At 41.1% G+C, this 15,205-nt stretch overlaps 1 pseudogene; it reads right to left on the bottom strand.

The window, feature by feature from the left end:
• Nucleotides 1–9,776: 9,776 nt before the first annotated feature.
• On the bottom strand, nucleotides 9,777–9,898 carry LOC148363335 (U2 spliceosomal RNA; annotated as a pseudogene).
• Nucleotides 9,899–15,205: the final 5,307 nt, after the last annotated feature.

Here is a 15,205-nt window from a genome sequence, read left to right as displayed (position 1 = left end):
TAATAAAGTTCACTGTGATGTGAAAGTGCAACAATAGCAGTAAGTCCTGGTGATTTTGTCAAGTTACTAAAAACATATCTTGTGTTTGCATCAGAATTAAGATTTTAATCCTGAGTCCGACACGAATTTCGAGTCGTGCTTCTCTCTCCCTGCCCCGCTACATTCTCAAGAGCATACTGCTGCTGTGGTTTCGGGCCTATCCCATAAAATCTTTCAAAGATGTAAAATTGTCGATTATTTAAACTCAGCAGACATTGAAATCTAAAATATATCATTGTTTATTCAGTCTTGCTTCAATTAGATTTCCCTACAAAAGACAGGCTTTATTTTTTAATCATATATTAACCCTCCTTCTCCCAAGTCCTCACAAATAAAATGTTAAATTGTGGGTATGCTTTGAGCTCGGTTTTGCAAATAAAGTTATTTGTTGGGTTTGGGCTGGGTCGGGCTTTAATACCGGTGGGCCTGGGTTGAGCTGTATTTTTAGGCACGATCTTACCACTAGGTTGCATTGGGGCTGCAACTAACGATTTATATTGATAATCGATAAATCAGTCGATAATTTTTTTTCGATTAATCGATAAATTTGATGTAAAAAAATATTTTTAGTTTTCTCCCCTCTATTCAATTATTATAGTTTTTTTTATTAGAAAAATAGTGCACAAGACAACAAAATATTCAATAATACAAAACAATAAATAGTCCAAGTGTTTGTCAAATAGCTTAACAATAAACAAAAATACATACACATTTATGCGGTACACATGGAAATAATTAGGATACTTATTTTGAAAACGGGACCAAAGAGCTGTTACAAGTTTGTCGCAAGATCAACAACAAAATATGGTCTCAGGTCGCCATTTTGCTGTATCAATTTTGTACTAGTCAAGTCAAGTCAAGTCATGTTTATTCGTTTAGCCCTTAATCACAAAGAGTCTCAAAGGGCTGCACAGATCAAAGACTATTGCAAACTATTATTACAGACTATTATGACACCATCCCCTCATCTAAAATCTATATGAGGGCAAGTAATACACATATTATCAACATCAAATATAGATTATTCACATGCTATGGAGTGAAAGTGTGTTTTAAGCTTAGATTTAAACATTTCCACTGCACCGGGGGCCGGATGGAGAACGCTGTCGAACCTGCGAATCTCTTCTTGGCTCTTGGGATCAGTAGTAGACCAGGGTTTTTAGAGCGAAGGCTCCGGAACGGAACATAGTGGGAAATTAAATCTGAAAGATATGAGGGAGCAAGTCCATGCATAATTTTGTATCATAATACCAACAGAACCTTAAAATCACATTTTAGGATAACAGGGAGCCAATGCAGGATAGCTAAAATCGGGATTATGTGATTAAACTTTCTTGTCTTAGTTAAAAGCCTCGCTGCAGCATTTTGTACCAACTGAAGGCTCTTGATTTTTGACTTTGGGAGACCGGAGAGTGGTGCATTACAGTAATCGAGACGGGAAGTAACAAACGCGTGAATTATAATCTCCGCATCCGACTGAGACAGCATAGGACGAATTTTAGCAGTGTTTTGCCAAGATGGAAGAAAGCTGTTCTGGTAGTATTTTTCAAGTGTGTTTGAAAGGACAGATTGGGGTCAAATATGACACCTACATTTTTGACTGAGCCACTCCGGGTGATATTACATTTGTCAATGTTCAGAGCTGATTTTGAGAACAACAAGTCACAGCATTTAGATGGACCAATAAATATCATTTCGGTCTTTTCAGCGTTAAGGCGCAAGAAGTTGAATGACACCCACTCTTTTATCTCAGTGAGGCAGGCCGCCAAATTTCCACAATTTAGTGTGGCAGATTCCTCCATCGGAAGATATAGTTGCGTAGCAATGGAAACTGATATCATACTTGCGAATAATATCACCTAATGGAAGCATATAAATGCTTAAAAGTATGGGGCCAAGTACTGAACCCTGCGGAACACCAGAGGCAACACTAAAGGGCTCAGATGTCATTTCACCAAATTTAACACAGTGCGTCCTATCTGAGTGGTAGGATCTGAACAATAAGAGGACGGTTCCTGAGAGACCAATCCATTTTTCCAACCGTTCTAGTAAGATGTTATGGTCCACAGTGTAACAGCACTAAGGTCCAGCAGCAGCAAGAGTGTTGAAGTGCTGGAGTCCATTGCCAGTAGAAGATCATTGGTTACCTTAATCAGGGCTGTCTCAGTAGAGTGGTTAGCCCTGAATCCTGATTGCATAGATTAAAAAAGATTGTTCTCGGATATAAAATAATTCAGCTGCTCTGCCACAACTTTTTCAAGTACTTTAGAAAGAAACAGTAGGTTTGACACAGGTCTATAATTATAAAAGCTTTCAGGATAAAGGTTGGGTCATTTCAGTGTATGTTTAATAACAGCGGACTTAAAAGCCGCTGGAACTACACCAGAGGAGAGTGATATGTTTATAATATTTAGAACTGAAGGTCCAAGGACCCCAGGAAGACCATTAATCAGCAAGGTAAGTAGTCCGTTTGGCCGGATTCACCATCTGTTTAAGATGATCAAGTGTCAGATCACTAAATCGGGAAAAAGTCCTTGGACAGCAACCATGTTGTGCATCTAGAGATTTCAGACCTTTAGTAAGGGATGTATTAACATTGTCTTTAGAAATTTCTTCCCGTATTCATTGAATCTTCTCATCAAAGAAGACCATAAAATCATGGGCTGAATGGGTAGAACTATCTGGAATAATCTGTTGCCTCGTTAGCGATGCTATAGTGTTGAAAAGTATTTTGGGGTTACTCTTTTGTGCCAAAAAATAGGCTGATTTTGCAGAGGCAAGGGCTGCTTTATACTTTAACAAGTTGTCACACCAGGTTTGACGGAAAACCTCAAGCTTGGTAGCACAGCATTTTCATTCAGATTTCCTGCATTCTTGTTTAAGCGATCTAGTTTCATCAGTAAACCAAGGCGTGCGTCTTAAGTCGTGATTTAAGCTGTATGGGCGCTACTGAATCCAGGAAACTAGCCAGGGTAGCATTAAACTCATTCATGAGTGAGTCATATATAAAGGAAACGACGCAACTACTCCTGAAAGAAGATCAGAGGGCTCAGAAACTATGCCAGTGCTTAAATTGCGTCCGCTAAATCTTTCAGTTTTTCTAATACTACATTTAGCCAGCACCTCAAATGTGACTAAATAATGATCAGGAATAATGGTAGTACACAGTAACACCGTCACGTTTGAGGTTGAAACTCCTCGAGTCAGAACCAAGTCTAGCGTGTTTCCATCTTTGTGAGTCGGCAAATCAACCAGTTGATTTGCCGACTCACAAAGAATGTATCAAATAGAGACCAACACGCAACAGTAAGTGAACTGAGTGGGGGAGTTCATGTGAATGTTAAAGTCCCCAATAATTATTATTTCGTCTGCATAGGATACTAGGTCAGACAACAGTTGAGAATATTAGCTTTGCTGAATCTTTGAACATGCCGAAGTCTTTGTAGATATCGTCACAAGACGTCGCTGTTCGGGCGTGTTTAGTCTCAGGCGTCGGTTGACAGGAAAGATCGATGAAGAAATATTGGTGGTATTAGGCACAATTCCATGATCTTCGTGTCCTTCACTGCCGTTTTCGCCGATGTAGCGCCCTTAGCTTAGCACATTTGCCCGAGCGACAGCCGCCGCTTCGTAGGTGGGTTGGTCACCCACGGAGATCCCGGAACCCTTTGTATCTCTTGCGGGATATCAAAGGTGGTATAAAAACTGCCCAAAAGTTGAAATTCAGACGCAGACCCAATTGTTTAAGTTCCTCCCGACTATAGGTATTACTGGCCACAATTGTGTCCAGAAAAGAATGCAAAAAAGACAAGAGAATGGTATAACAGAAAATTAGCTGAAGAACTGTGAGCCGCTGCGTCCGTGCGCGCCGCCATCATCTTAAAACATGTCACACGTCACATGTCACAATGAAATTCAATGAATTCTTATTTGCATTGTATTACCATGCTGGGTGGCTCAAAAATCACGCGAAACAGCGAAACAACGAATCAACGAATCAACGATTACATTCGTTGCATTGGATTTTAGCGATTTGTTGTTGCAGCCCTATTTTGCACCAATCATCAGCTATCAACTTAGTAATCATCGGGTTTAGAGAATGTAGTCAGAAAATCCAAAACATTTGTCCTTTCATCCAGTAAACATCTTTTTTTTCCTTTTTCAAATATCACTCAATTTCCCTTCCAGTCCACAAGTCTTGTCTATCTGTCAGGATTTGGTGGCAGATGTTTGGGCTTTGGTGGCAGCAGATGTAATGAAGTAGAATGTTGCACATCAGAGCTTCCATTTGTTGCGGATTCCACTCAAGGGAGGAAGGCTACCCACATATAATTATTGACCATTAACTGCTGTGCTTTACTCCATGGAGGCGGAACAATGCGCCATTAAGAAGAATCAAGATTGCGGAAGGCATAGGCATTCCTGTATCCGAATTTTAAAAAATCCCCAGCGTGATTGCTTCGTTCTGAGTTTCGGGCGTTTGCGGCTGCCGCCTGCCGTGCCGACATCCCGCCTGTGCCCAGAGATCACCTTGGGCAGCGATGCGCTAGTTCGCACAAAACCTTGAATCCACGGTGACGTGAGTTTGAGTGACAGTCGTCCTGACAACTCCATTCAAGTGCCACCTGCTTTCTGTCAATCACCACGGCCATCCCGGGGCTATTGACGGCGCTGTCAGCATGCGTGAGACTTGTCCGTCAAAGCTTACCCACTCGGTCTGCCCGCCTGAGACATATGTTTACTGTCCTCCTTTCAAGCTTCCTTTCTTAAGAGTGCCCCTTCTCTTAAGAGACAACTCAGTCCCTGATCCAATCAAACTTTCTCTAGCTGGGCATCAACATCGCCCACTTTCTGTGATGGAGTGCCTCAGAAACAATTTCTCAGTTGAGCCCAGTGTTTCCCATACTGTAGCTAGATTCTGGCAGCCCGCCGAAGTTTAATTGGTCCTCCCAGACTCTCATAAAACTGTTTTATCAAAAACTATATGCTTGGATAAAATGACTAGTAATTATGCAACCAAAGAAAGAAAACCTCCAATTATGCTCCAACCACAGAGCCACCAATAATATGATAACGTTATTCTAAAGGTCCTATTCAACAGATTAAAACCACAGGCTGAAAACACTTAGATAATAAACAGGCAGGTTTCAGGGAGGGAACAGATTTTTAATTCGCACAGCCTACGCGATAAGTTTCAACAACTCCAGAGAAATCTCGATCACGTCTTTGTGGATTTCGAGGTGTTTGACAGAGTAGGGCAAGCCAGCTTGTGGGCTACCATGCAGGAGTATAACATGGGCCAGAAACTAGTTCAGACCAGTGACAACCACATCAATGTGAGCAGTAAGGTACTGATCAATGGTACATTTAGAGTGTGGTTTTAAACCACAGTCTGTGTAAGACAGTCTCTCTCCAAGATTTTCCTACATATTCCTGGAGAGAATCCTGACTGAAGCCTAGACCAGGGGTCAGCAACCTTTTCGGTGTGGAGTGTCACTTTCAAATTTCGTTGTAAATCAGTGTGCCACACCAAGATTAATGACTTGCACAATGATTATTTTATATCCAACAGAGCTGTCATTTTACACGAGTCCAAATATACAACATGGATATACATTGAAATCGTATAACTGACCAATTTTATCTTCCACTATTCTTTTTCATCGACAAACTAAAAAATGAATGTGAGCAACTGTGGAAAGGCCTGTTGCCATCCATGACTTCAACCATTCTTCATCAACAATGAACTACAATCGAAAAATAAGTGATATGGACAGCTACCATATCATTCATCAATAAAATCTTATTTCAGAAACTACTTTTTATTCAGGAGTTTGCAGGGGGGGTTGGCAGGCATTTTACCTGTCAAAATCTGACTCCCTTGCTAATATTGACTGTGTTTGAGATATAGACTTGTGACTTCTAGGGTAACCTTCTGTGAGATAAATATGTCAGCACACTGATTTTTGAAGAGCTTCAGAACGTTTCTCATAATATTACTATTATTAATAATGATAGTAGTAATAAAACGAACTACATTTGTCAAACACCTATTCAGTAACACATCACAAAGTAGAGGTATTCCTCTGTAGTTGGATCCTAAAGCCAAAAAACATTAGGTTTAAAGTGCGTGTTACTTTGCAAACAGTATAGGCAGGAAAGTCCAATTTTAAATGAAAAAAAAAAAAAAAAAAAAAAAAAAAAACCGATTTGTTTTACACTGCGGATCCAATGCAACCACGGTTTCATTCACAATAAAATACATTACATATAGCTATTATAGTACATCAAATAAAGGCTATTTGTGTACAATTAGTTGTGATTGTGGATATCATAGCGTACATTGATTCGTCTCCGGTGTTGGTGACTTTTGCATCCGCGTTTTGTAGAATACGATCGCGCTTTATTGTTTAATAAATGCGTTATATAGACTACGATCGCTTAATTGTTTTAATTAGCTTGCTTTATTGTTTTAATTAACTTATTATATAGAATGCGATCGCTTTTGTCGGAGCGCAGCAGAATGCGCGTTCACGCGAGGGGGGGAGGATTTTGAAGGGGAGTCGGATTTACACATGGACACAGCGCGTTTTAATGTATTCGCCTTTTCAGACTCGTCCTTGAATTCATGTTCATATTTCGTCTCGTAATGACGTTTAACACTTGACGTGCGAGGTACAACGCTCTCGAGACATAATGCACAAACAGCCAGGTCATTTTTGCACAAAGCCCCATTCGTCTGTCTACGCTGGCTGGAAAGAACAATATTTTTCCACTCGAGGAGCCGTCATGATTCGGCTGTCGTGATTCGCTCATTTATCGCGCGCCGGTGTTTCTGTGTTAAAACAGATCTCTCCTCCTCTGCGAGGCACCGCGCAGACACACTCTCACTGTAAAGCCGCTAAACAATGAAAGCAGGCAATGAAAATGTCTAAATCTTAGTAAAAATGCACATAAAAAAAAAACATTATTACTTTACCGTGCGCTCGCGTGCCACTGGTTTACCCCTCGTGTGCCACTGCTGGCACGTGTGCCATAGGTTGCTGACCCCTGCCCTAGACCAACAAAAAGGTACTGTTTGCACATTTCTTCATTAACCTCTGTTTTGCTGAAGACATTGCCGGACTGGCAGGAAAAAAACAGGAAACTCATAGATCTGGCCAGTCGTGTGGTGTTTCAACCCATTATGGGATGGAAATACACACACCAAGAGCTTGAACCTATCACCAAATTTAAATATCTTGGAGCTGTCATACCAGAAAATGGGTCTGAACCAGAAAAATGAGACTCATGCAAGCACTGGTTTCTTCCATTTTCATCTACACTTGTGCGATATGGAGTAAAGCTGGGAAGGAAAAACCTTCTAAGCATCAGCTACAAAGCCCATGTCACAAACAAAACAGTGTGCAACACCATCAGAGGATTAGACCCTACGAAGAACTGTTGTCAACTGTGCACAGACAAAAAACGCAGTTGTATGATCATGTCACAAGATCATTAGGAGTGGCCAAGATTATTCTCAGGGGCAGAGTCCAAAAGGGCAGGAGAAGAGGATGACAAAAACATTAACAGGGCCGACAACAACAAGAAATTGACTTTTGCCAACTTTGCCATGACCCAAATGCAGGCCAGAACCCGTAAGTGGTGGAGAAAGCTGTCCAGAAATGCATCCTCAGCGGTGCCCGGATGACCCAGGTGGTTAAGGGATCTGTAAACTGTGATGTAGGTGTGAAGTCAATCATAATAACATTTGGATTTCTAATGATAAAAATCATCACATACCCCCGTGCTAAAGCGCGCACTCTCCTGTTGCTGTGTTTGTCACGCTCTGCACTGTGATTACATGCTGGGTAAAATGTGACATTGACGACCACCAGGTTTTTCGCGAAGTCTAACATTTTTCAACTCTCGGCTTCCAGAAAAAAAGGTTCAGAACCCAAACTTCTGTGCAAAAAATCCGACCAACACCACGGCGCGCTGCTATTGCAAGAATTCCGAAAAAATCGCTAAGGGCAGGAAAACTCTTTAGTGGAGACAGGCACTAACTGTAGCTCATAATTTGCACCTAATAATAACTACTTAAAGCATCAGAGAAAAAAACAGCATCCAGCAATCACAAAAACTCATATCAAATACAGTCATATAACAAATCATAGATATGAGTATTGCCTTTAATTACATGTTAAACTCATTGTTAAAGTGGTCCATTTTCTCAATATTATACATTAAAATAGTACAGCAGCAGCATTGGAACGACACGAGTTATTTTTCGTCTAATTAGATGACGACCAGATTTTTTTCCATTTAACTCCTGACTTGATACCATGCTTTGTGTGTGTATTTTCTTTGCTGTCATTGTGTCATTGCCTATCGTAGCTCTAATACTAATAATTCAATAGTTTACAAGGGCACACATTCATCATAGATCTAGCTTCTTAAATTTGCTCTAAAAATACATCCGATCGATGCATTTAAATTTAAATGTGCAACATTTTCGTCCGTGGGTGCGTGCACTGTTCAGCCACGGTGGTCTCACAAAATTCTATGGGAAACACTGGAGCCCATCCCATCGATGCCAAAATAATGCCATCATTTTGCTCATCTTTTGTTCCCTCTTTGCTGCTCAGTCACCCGTCATCTGTCTACCTGACAGGTGACAAGATCTGGGCCTCCAGGTGACTGGCTAATCGGGTGCCTGTCATGACTGTCAATACATTTTCTGAACCACGCCAGGAAGGGCAGGTTTGGTGAGTATTGGCAAGGGCACAGAGTTTAGCAAAGCTCCAATAGGTCTGTTAGAACTCAGATTATTTTTTCTCTACAAGAATGCTTGTGTCATCCTGTCAAATCTTCTCATTAGGCAGACCATCCCTTAAAGCAACAGCCTTTAATTAATACTGAGGATTAATTACAAATCATAGTGAGAAATGTTTTGCTTTATGTCTCACCATTGTTAAACCTGGCTGCTCTGTCGTCGTCCTGCCATGTTATCATTCATTTCTTATGTCATGGAACCTTTATTATAAGTCAACTTGTTTTTCAATAAAAGATTTGATCAGTTTCATGTTTGCTAACAATCATGACATCATGAGATAGCATCCCAATGATAAGGCAAAGCACCCTTCAAAAACCGCTAAAGCCTATTCCTAATGAAATTTCCATCCATTTATCAATTCTAACAAGAACAGTAAGCTAACACTGTAGATTCAACAGCACTTTAAGCCCCGTGCACGGCTGTTGTCAACCGTGTCAAAAGGCAATGGCAAATTGCATTGTGTTCAGTGGCACAATTTGGAAGGAAAAAGCACGAAGCCAAGGATGCCGAGTATCAAACATGTTCGACAATTTTGGCACTGGGTCATTGAATTCCTCAATTGTGCGGGGCACCAAGGAAAACTACGGGCTGCCCATTTCCACAACGCATGCCCTCTAAATACAAAACAATGCGATGACAGCCGAAAAAGTCGCTGGGAATGCAATTTTACGAAAGCAACCACCACTGACAACACAAAAAAACAACACTTTACACATCTGTTTTGCAATCTGGCATTGTTATCCACGGTATGGTTGCTAAAATATACAGTAGAGCTCATATTTTATGCGACGCAGCACTCAGTTGTGTTTTCTCTCGCGTAGTAGTCAGTTCATAATACGCTACAAAGCCTAGGAGTCGGGACTCTTACTCTCAGCCAAAAGGCCAAGCTAAGGTCCTAGACTTTAAGCCTTGCTGCGATCATTGCGAGTGCACCGTTCCCGGAGGTACTGCAATACCGGGCCGATGCGTGGAGTGGACAGAGCAAGCTCTTATTCCATCTCTAGATTGCAAAAATCAGTACGTGCTAACATTGTTTAAAGATGTAAGTTCCTCAATAATGACATGTTCAATGAGTTGAGTACATTATTTGGGCCCGTCACAAGCCTCTTATCAGAAGCACCTCCGCCGATCACGCTTGAGGTCTTCCTCAGCCTCGCCGATATAGACGGGCCACGTTCGCCTAATCAGCCGCAATAAGAAAAGGAAACACTTTGACAGGTCAGGTAATGAGAAGTAATGAATCACTAATCACAGTCTCCCACAACCCTCGGAGCACAAATGAAAAATTAAAACTAATTAGCTTGCACAGTTGTGAAAACAATATTCAAGCTGGGATCTCTTGGTTTAGACTTGGCCTGGCCGGCAACATGCATCCTCACTCTATCATGGGCTCCTTATAAAGCAGTGGTATTGGAAAGCTGGCTCAGTTCTATGCTTTTTTTCTTGAAAGGAATTCAGTGAAGTGCGGTGAGGTTCGGTTTTTGTAAGGCAAACTCAAATTTATTAATAAATGCTACATCTTATTTATCATTTGATTGGCAGAGCAAAAAAGCAGTGTATAAATCATATCACTGAAAAAAAAAAATGTTTTATCTACTTTTATCATAAATAGATGGGTACATTATTTTTTTTCTACTTTAATTTTCTAATTTTTTTTGCTTTTAAGTCATTATTACTTTTTTTTTTATCTTGGAGTGTCATGTCCAATCCAGTTGCAAACATTGTCAAATATATTGTTATCAATGACAACAAAGACAACTTAATTCAATTATTTCTAAGGTCAATGCTATGAGGAAAAAAAAACACTGGCACGCTCAACTTGCTGTCAGCTTGCTTATACTATCACTACAGTGGTACCTCTACTCACGAATGTCTCTACTTACAAAGTTTGAAGTTATGAAGTACGTGAACTGGAAAATATTGCGACTCTACTGTACATACAAAGGCGTTTTAGGATACAAACTAGAAAATACAGTACAGTATGCGCTGCTATCCGCTGCTCCCAGAGTAAATAAACTGGCTATCACTTCAAATCTGCTTGGCAACCCAATGCGCATGCGTGTATCCCAGCATGGTCTTTGTCCCAGTTCAGATTTCAGAGACGAATAGTAGGAGGGGTTCCGGAAAGATGGCAGGGAGGAGGACGTGGCCTTCATTCCATCAGCCCGAATTAAAGACATTTCAGCAAAATTCCTTGTAGTCTGGAAATTTGTGGAAAGGAATCACTCGGAAAAGTGTCAACAAGTCGGGCTATCGCGCGTTATGGTGTCTGCCTCACGCTGGCAAAAGCAGACGTTATTGGATCAGTTTTTGGTAGATGGATATTTTTATCATTTTATTTTTCTTTGTTTTTGATGATGGCCTTTCATGTTATTTTTATTGTGGGGTATCCTAATTTGAACATGTCCTATCCACCAGATAACGACAATGCAAACAACACTTAAAAAGACATCAGGGCTTTATTACATCAACACTATCTATTGTTGGTCACGGTACCATGTTAGCGAATGGAGAAATCAGAAAGTCTTCCTAAAAGATAAACACAAAAAAGCACGAGAAGGAAACTATTCTTTGGTGTATCCGATGATGAACCAGACTTTAGGGGAAATAAATTAAATGCATTTTAAATTACTTAAATTAATTTGATTAATTAATTAAAATTGATGAAGGTATAGATTGCATTGACAATAAATTATTCTAATCCTGGCTGCACATAAGGCAGGTGCAGTGGTTAGCGCGTGTGCGGCACTGTTCTGAGGTCATGAGATTGAACATCCTGTGTGGAGTTTGCATGTTCTCCCCGTGCCTGCGTGAGTTTCCTCCGGGCACTACGGTTCCTCCCACATTCCAAAAACATGCATGTCAGGATTGTTGGCCGGTGCAAATTGTCCGTAGGTGTGAATGAGCGAGCAAATTGTCCGACCCTGTGTGCCCGGCGACTGGCTGGCAACCAGTTCAGGGTGTCCCCTGCCTACTGCCCAAAGATAGCTGGGATAGGCTCCAGCACCCCCGCGACCCTGCTGAGGACAAGCAGTGCAGATAATGGATGGATGGATGGCCGCACATATTCAACGTTTGTCAAAATGCTTACTTTGAGCTGAGAAAAAGTTAAACAAACTTTTATACTGATTTTTCATCACTTTCTGTTTCCTCCATTCTTTCAGATTCGTATCTGGTACCATCACTAAAAATATTGTGATGATAAAATAAGACTCAATACCTTTTCTTAGTCCATCTATGTCCATAATGGCATGGTGATTGGAATTCAGTGCTATTAGCACGAACTACTAATGAAATTCGCAGCAAGGCTTTAGGGCTAGGACCTTAGCTTGGCCTTTTGGCTGAGAGTAAGTGTCCCGACTCCTAGGCTTTGTTGCGTATTATGAACTGACCGATAACGGATAATGGATAATGAATAACGAAGATAGAACAATAACCCTTAAAAACCCCAATTCTGAGAGTAAGTGTCCCGGCTCCTAGGCTTTGTAGCGTATAATGAACTGACCAATAACGGATAATGGATAATGAATAACGAAGATAGAACAATAACCCTTAAAAACCCCAAAACCCCATCTGGGTTTGATCCCCATTGCCACCATCGTTATGCAATTGTGTTGGACAAATTGCACAACTACTGGACTGTCTCAGAAAATTAGAATATTGTGATAAAGTTCTTTATTTTCTGTAATGCAATTAAAAAAAAATGTCATACATTCTGGATTCATTACACATCAACTGAACTATTTCAAGCCTTTTATTATTTGAATATTGCTGATTTTGGCTTACAGCTGAAAAAAACTCAAAAATCCTATCTCAAAATATTAGAATACTTCCTCAGACCAAGTAAAAAAATAATTTTATAACAGCAAAACTAAATCAAACATTTGAAAATGTCCATTGATGCACTCAGTACTTGGTTGGGAATCCTTTTGCACGGATTACTGCATCAATCCGGCGTGGCATGGAGGCAATCAGCCTGTGGCATTGCTGAGGTGTTATTGATGCCCAGGATGCTTCGATAGCGGCCTTCAGCTCATTTGCATTTGTAGGTCTGGTGTCTTTCATCTTCTTCTTAACTATACCCCACAAATTCTCAATGGGGTTCAGGTCAGCGGAATTAGCAGGCCAATCAAGGACAGTGATGCCATGGTCAGTGCAACAGTTACTGGTGGTTTTGGCACTGTGGCCAGGTGCCAGATCATGCTGGAAAATGAAATCCTCATCTCCATAGAACTTTTCAGCAGATGGAAGCATGTAGTGCTCTAAAATCTCTTGGTACACAGTTGCATTTACTCTGGACTTGATGAAACACAGTGGACCAACACCAGCAGCTGACATGGCTCCCCAAACCATTGCTGACTGTGGGAACTTCACACTGGATTTCAAGCAACTTGGATAATGCTCCTCTCCAGCCTTTCTCCAGACTCTGGCGCCTTGACTTCCAAATGAAATGCAAAACTTGCTTTCGTCTGAAAAGAGGACTTTGGACCACTCTGCAACTGTCCAATGCTTCTTCTCCATAGCCCAAGTCAGACGCTTCTTCCGTTGTCTTGAGTTCAGAAGTGGCTTGACCATGGGAATACGGCTATTGTAGCCCATTTCCCGGACACGTCTGTGAACTGTGGCTTTTGATACCTGGACTCCAGCTTCAGCCCACTGTCTTTGAAGCTCCCCCAAATTCTGGAAGCGGCTCTTCTTCACAATTTTGTTAAGGCTGCGGTCATCTCTCTTGGTTGTGCAGCGTTTCCGGCCACATTTTTCCCTTCCAACAGACTTTTTGTGGATATGCTTTGAAACTGCACTCTGTGAACAGCCTGCTCTTTGAGAAATTTCTTTTTGTGTCTTACCCTCCATCAGGAGGGTATCAATGATGGTCCTCTGGACAGCAGACAGATCAGCAGTCTTCCCCATACTTGTGATTTAGTTTACTGAACCAAGCTGAGTGTTTTTAAGGCTCAGGGAACTCTCGCAAGGTGTTTCGAGTTAATTAGATGATTCAGGTGATTAGGTGAATAGCCTACTTGTATACTTTTTCATGATATTCTAATATTTTGAGATAGGATTTTTGAGTTTTCTTAAGCTGTAAGCCAAATTCAGCAATATTCAAATAATAAAAGGCTTGAAATAGTTCAGTTGATGTGTAATGAATCCAGAATGTATGACATTTTTGTTTTTTTAATTGCATTACAGAAAATAAAGAACTTTATCACAATATTCTAATTTTCTGAGACAGTCCAGTATAGTCATTTACTAGTATGCAATTCTTATTTTATCCATACATAAGGTTCACCGGATTGCAGGTTGCTCGTTTAAATTTCCAGCCAATTTGCTGTTTTTAGGTGCACGATATAGTCTGGAAAATCCGGTATTGGCATCTTCCTAGTACACGTCACAGAAAAAGGTTATGAAATAACGTTTTTTCCACCATTCCAATTGTAACAAGTGCAAAGGTTTCATTTTCACAAATCCTTAAGAAAGCAACGAGTGGAAAGTATTGCAGCTTGACACTGAAATTCCAATCCAATGTGGAAGTCACCGAGAGTCATGTGGTCATCTGTGCAGAGCGGCGTGACCCCTGCAATTGCTGGCCCACTGACGGACGCATCGACAAAGCGCATGTTTGACAAGTCTTCGCAAGACTCAAAGTACGAGATCCAGACACGGGCTGTCAGTCAAAGCCAGCCCATCTCCTGGCTGAGACGTGCCAGTTTAGTCACACTTACAAAGGAACTAATAGGCGTTAACCGGAGCAAGGCACGCATATAGGCCTGCTAGAGCGCCATGTCCCGGGGCTGGGATTGAACCAACGCCAAGGAACATAAGCCCAAGATATAAAATGAATTACAAGAGAACAAATAAAACATGGGGATTATGTCAGTGTGAAAAATGGAGGCATTGTTATTCTGCATGCGTTTCGGCTTGCCTCTCTTGTTTGGGATTCTATGGCCTTTGGGCTGCAGCCCCGCAGTCCTGCACCTGCTCGGACCGAGGCAGAATGGAGATGAAGTTGTGTAAATCAAAGAGGAGGAAAGTGGGACACAGTGGTCCGATTGAAACCAGATTGCTGCATCTGTCAATGAAATGCATGTACGGGACACACACAGTGAAGAAAGGCGGGGCAGTCAACTCTGTGTTGGACAGACTCGCCCTCAATGTGCTTTTTCATTGCAATTTCCCTTCCAGTTTTATAAATAGCTACGGTGCAACAAATGTGAATGGAATTTCCTAATTATTTTTCCTGGTGGCACACTGCTACACAGTGCCTCAAGATAAAAAAGTCGGTCTTCTACATGAAGTCATGTGGAGGAGGCTCAGATTCGTTCACTGTTTGGTCAGAAAACATGTTTTTGT

Source organism: Urocampus carinirostris, chromosome 7 (genome assembly GCF_059441175.1).
Source record: "Urocampus carinirostris isolate Australia breed hairy pipefish chromosome 7, RoL_Ucar_1.0, whole genome shotgun sequence".
Taxonomy (NCBI): domain Eukaryota; kingdom Metazoa; phylum Chordata; class Actinopteri; order Syngnathiformes; family Syngnathidae; genus Urocampus; species Urocampus carinirostris.
Note: the sequence above shows the minus strand (reverse complement) of the source record. Positions and strands in the feature narration are given on the sequence as shown.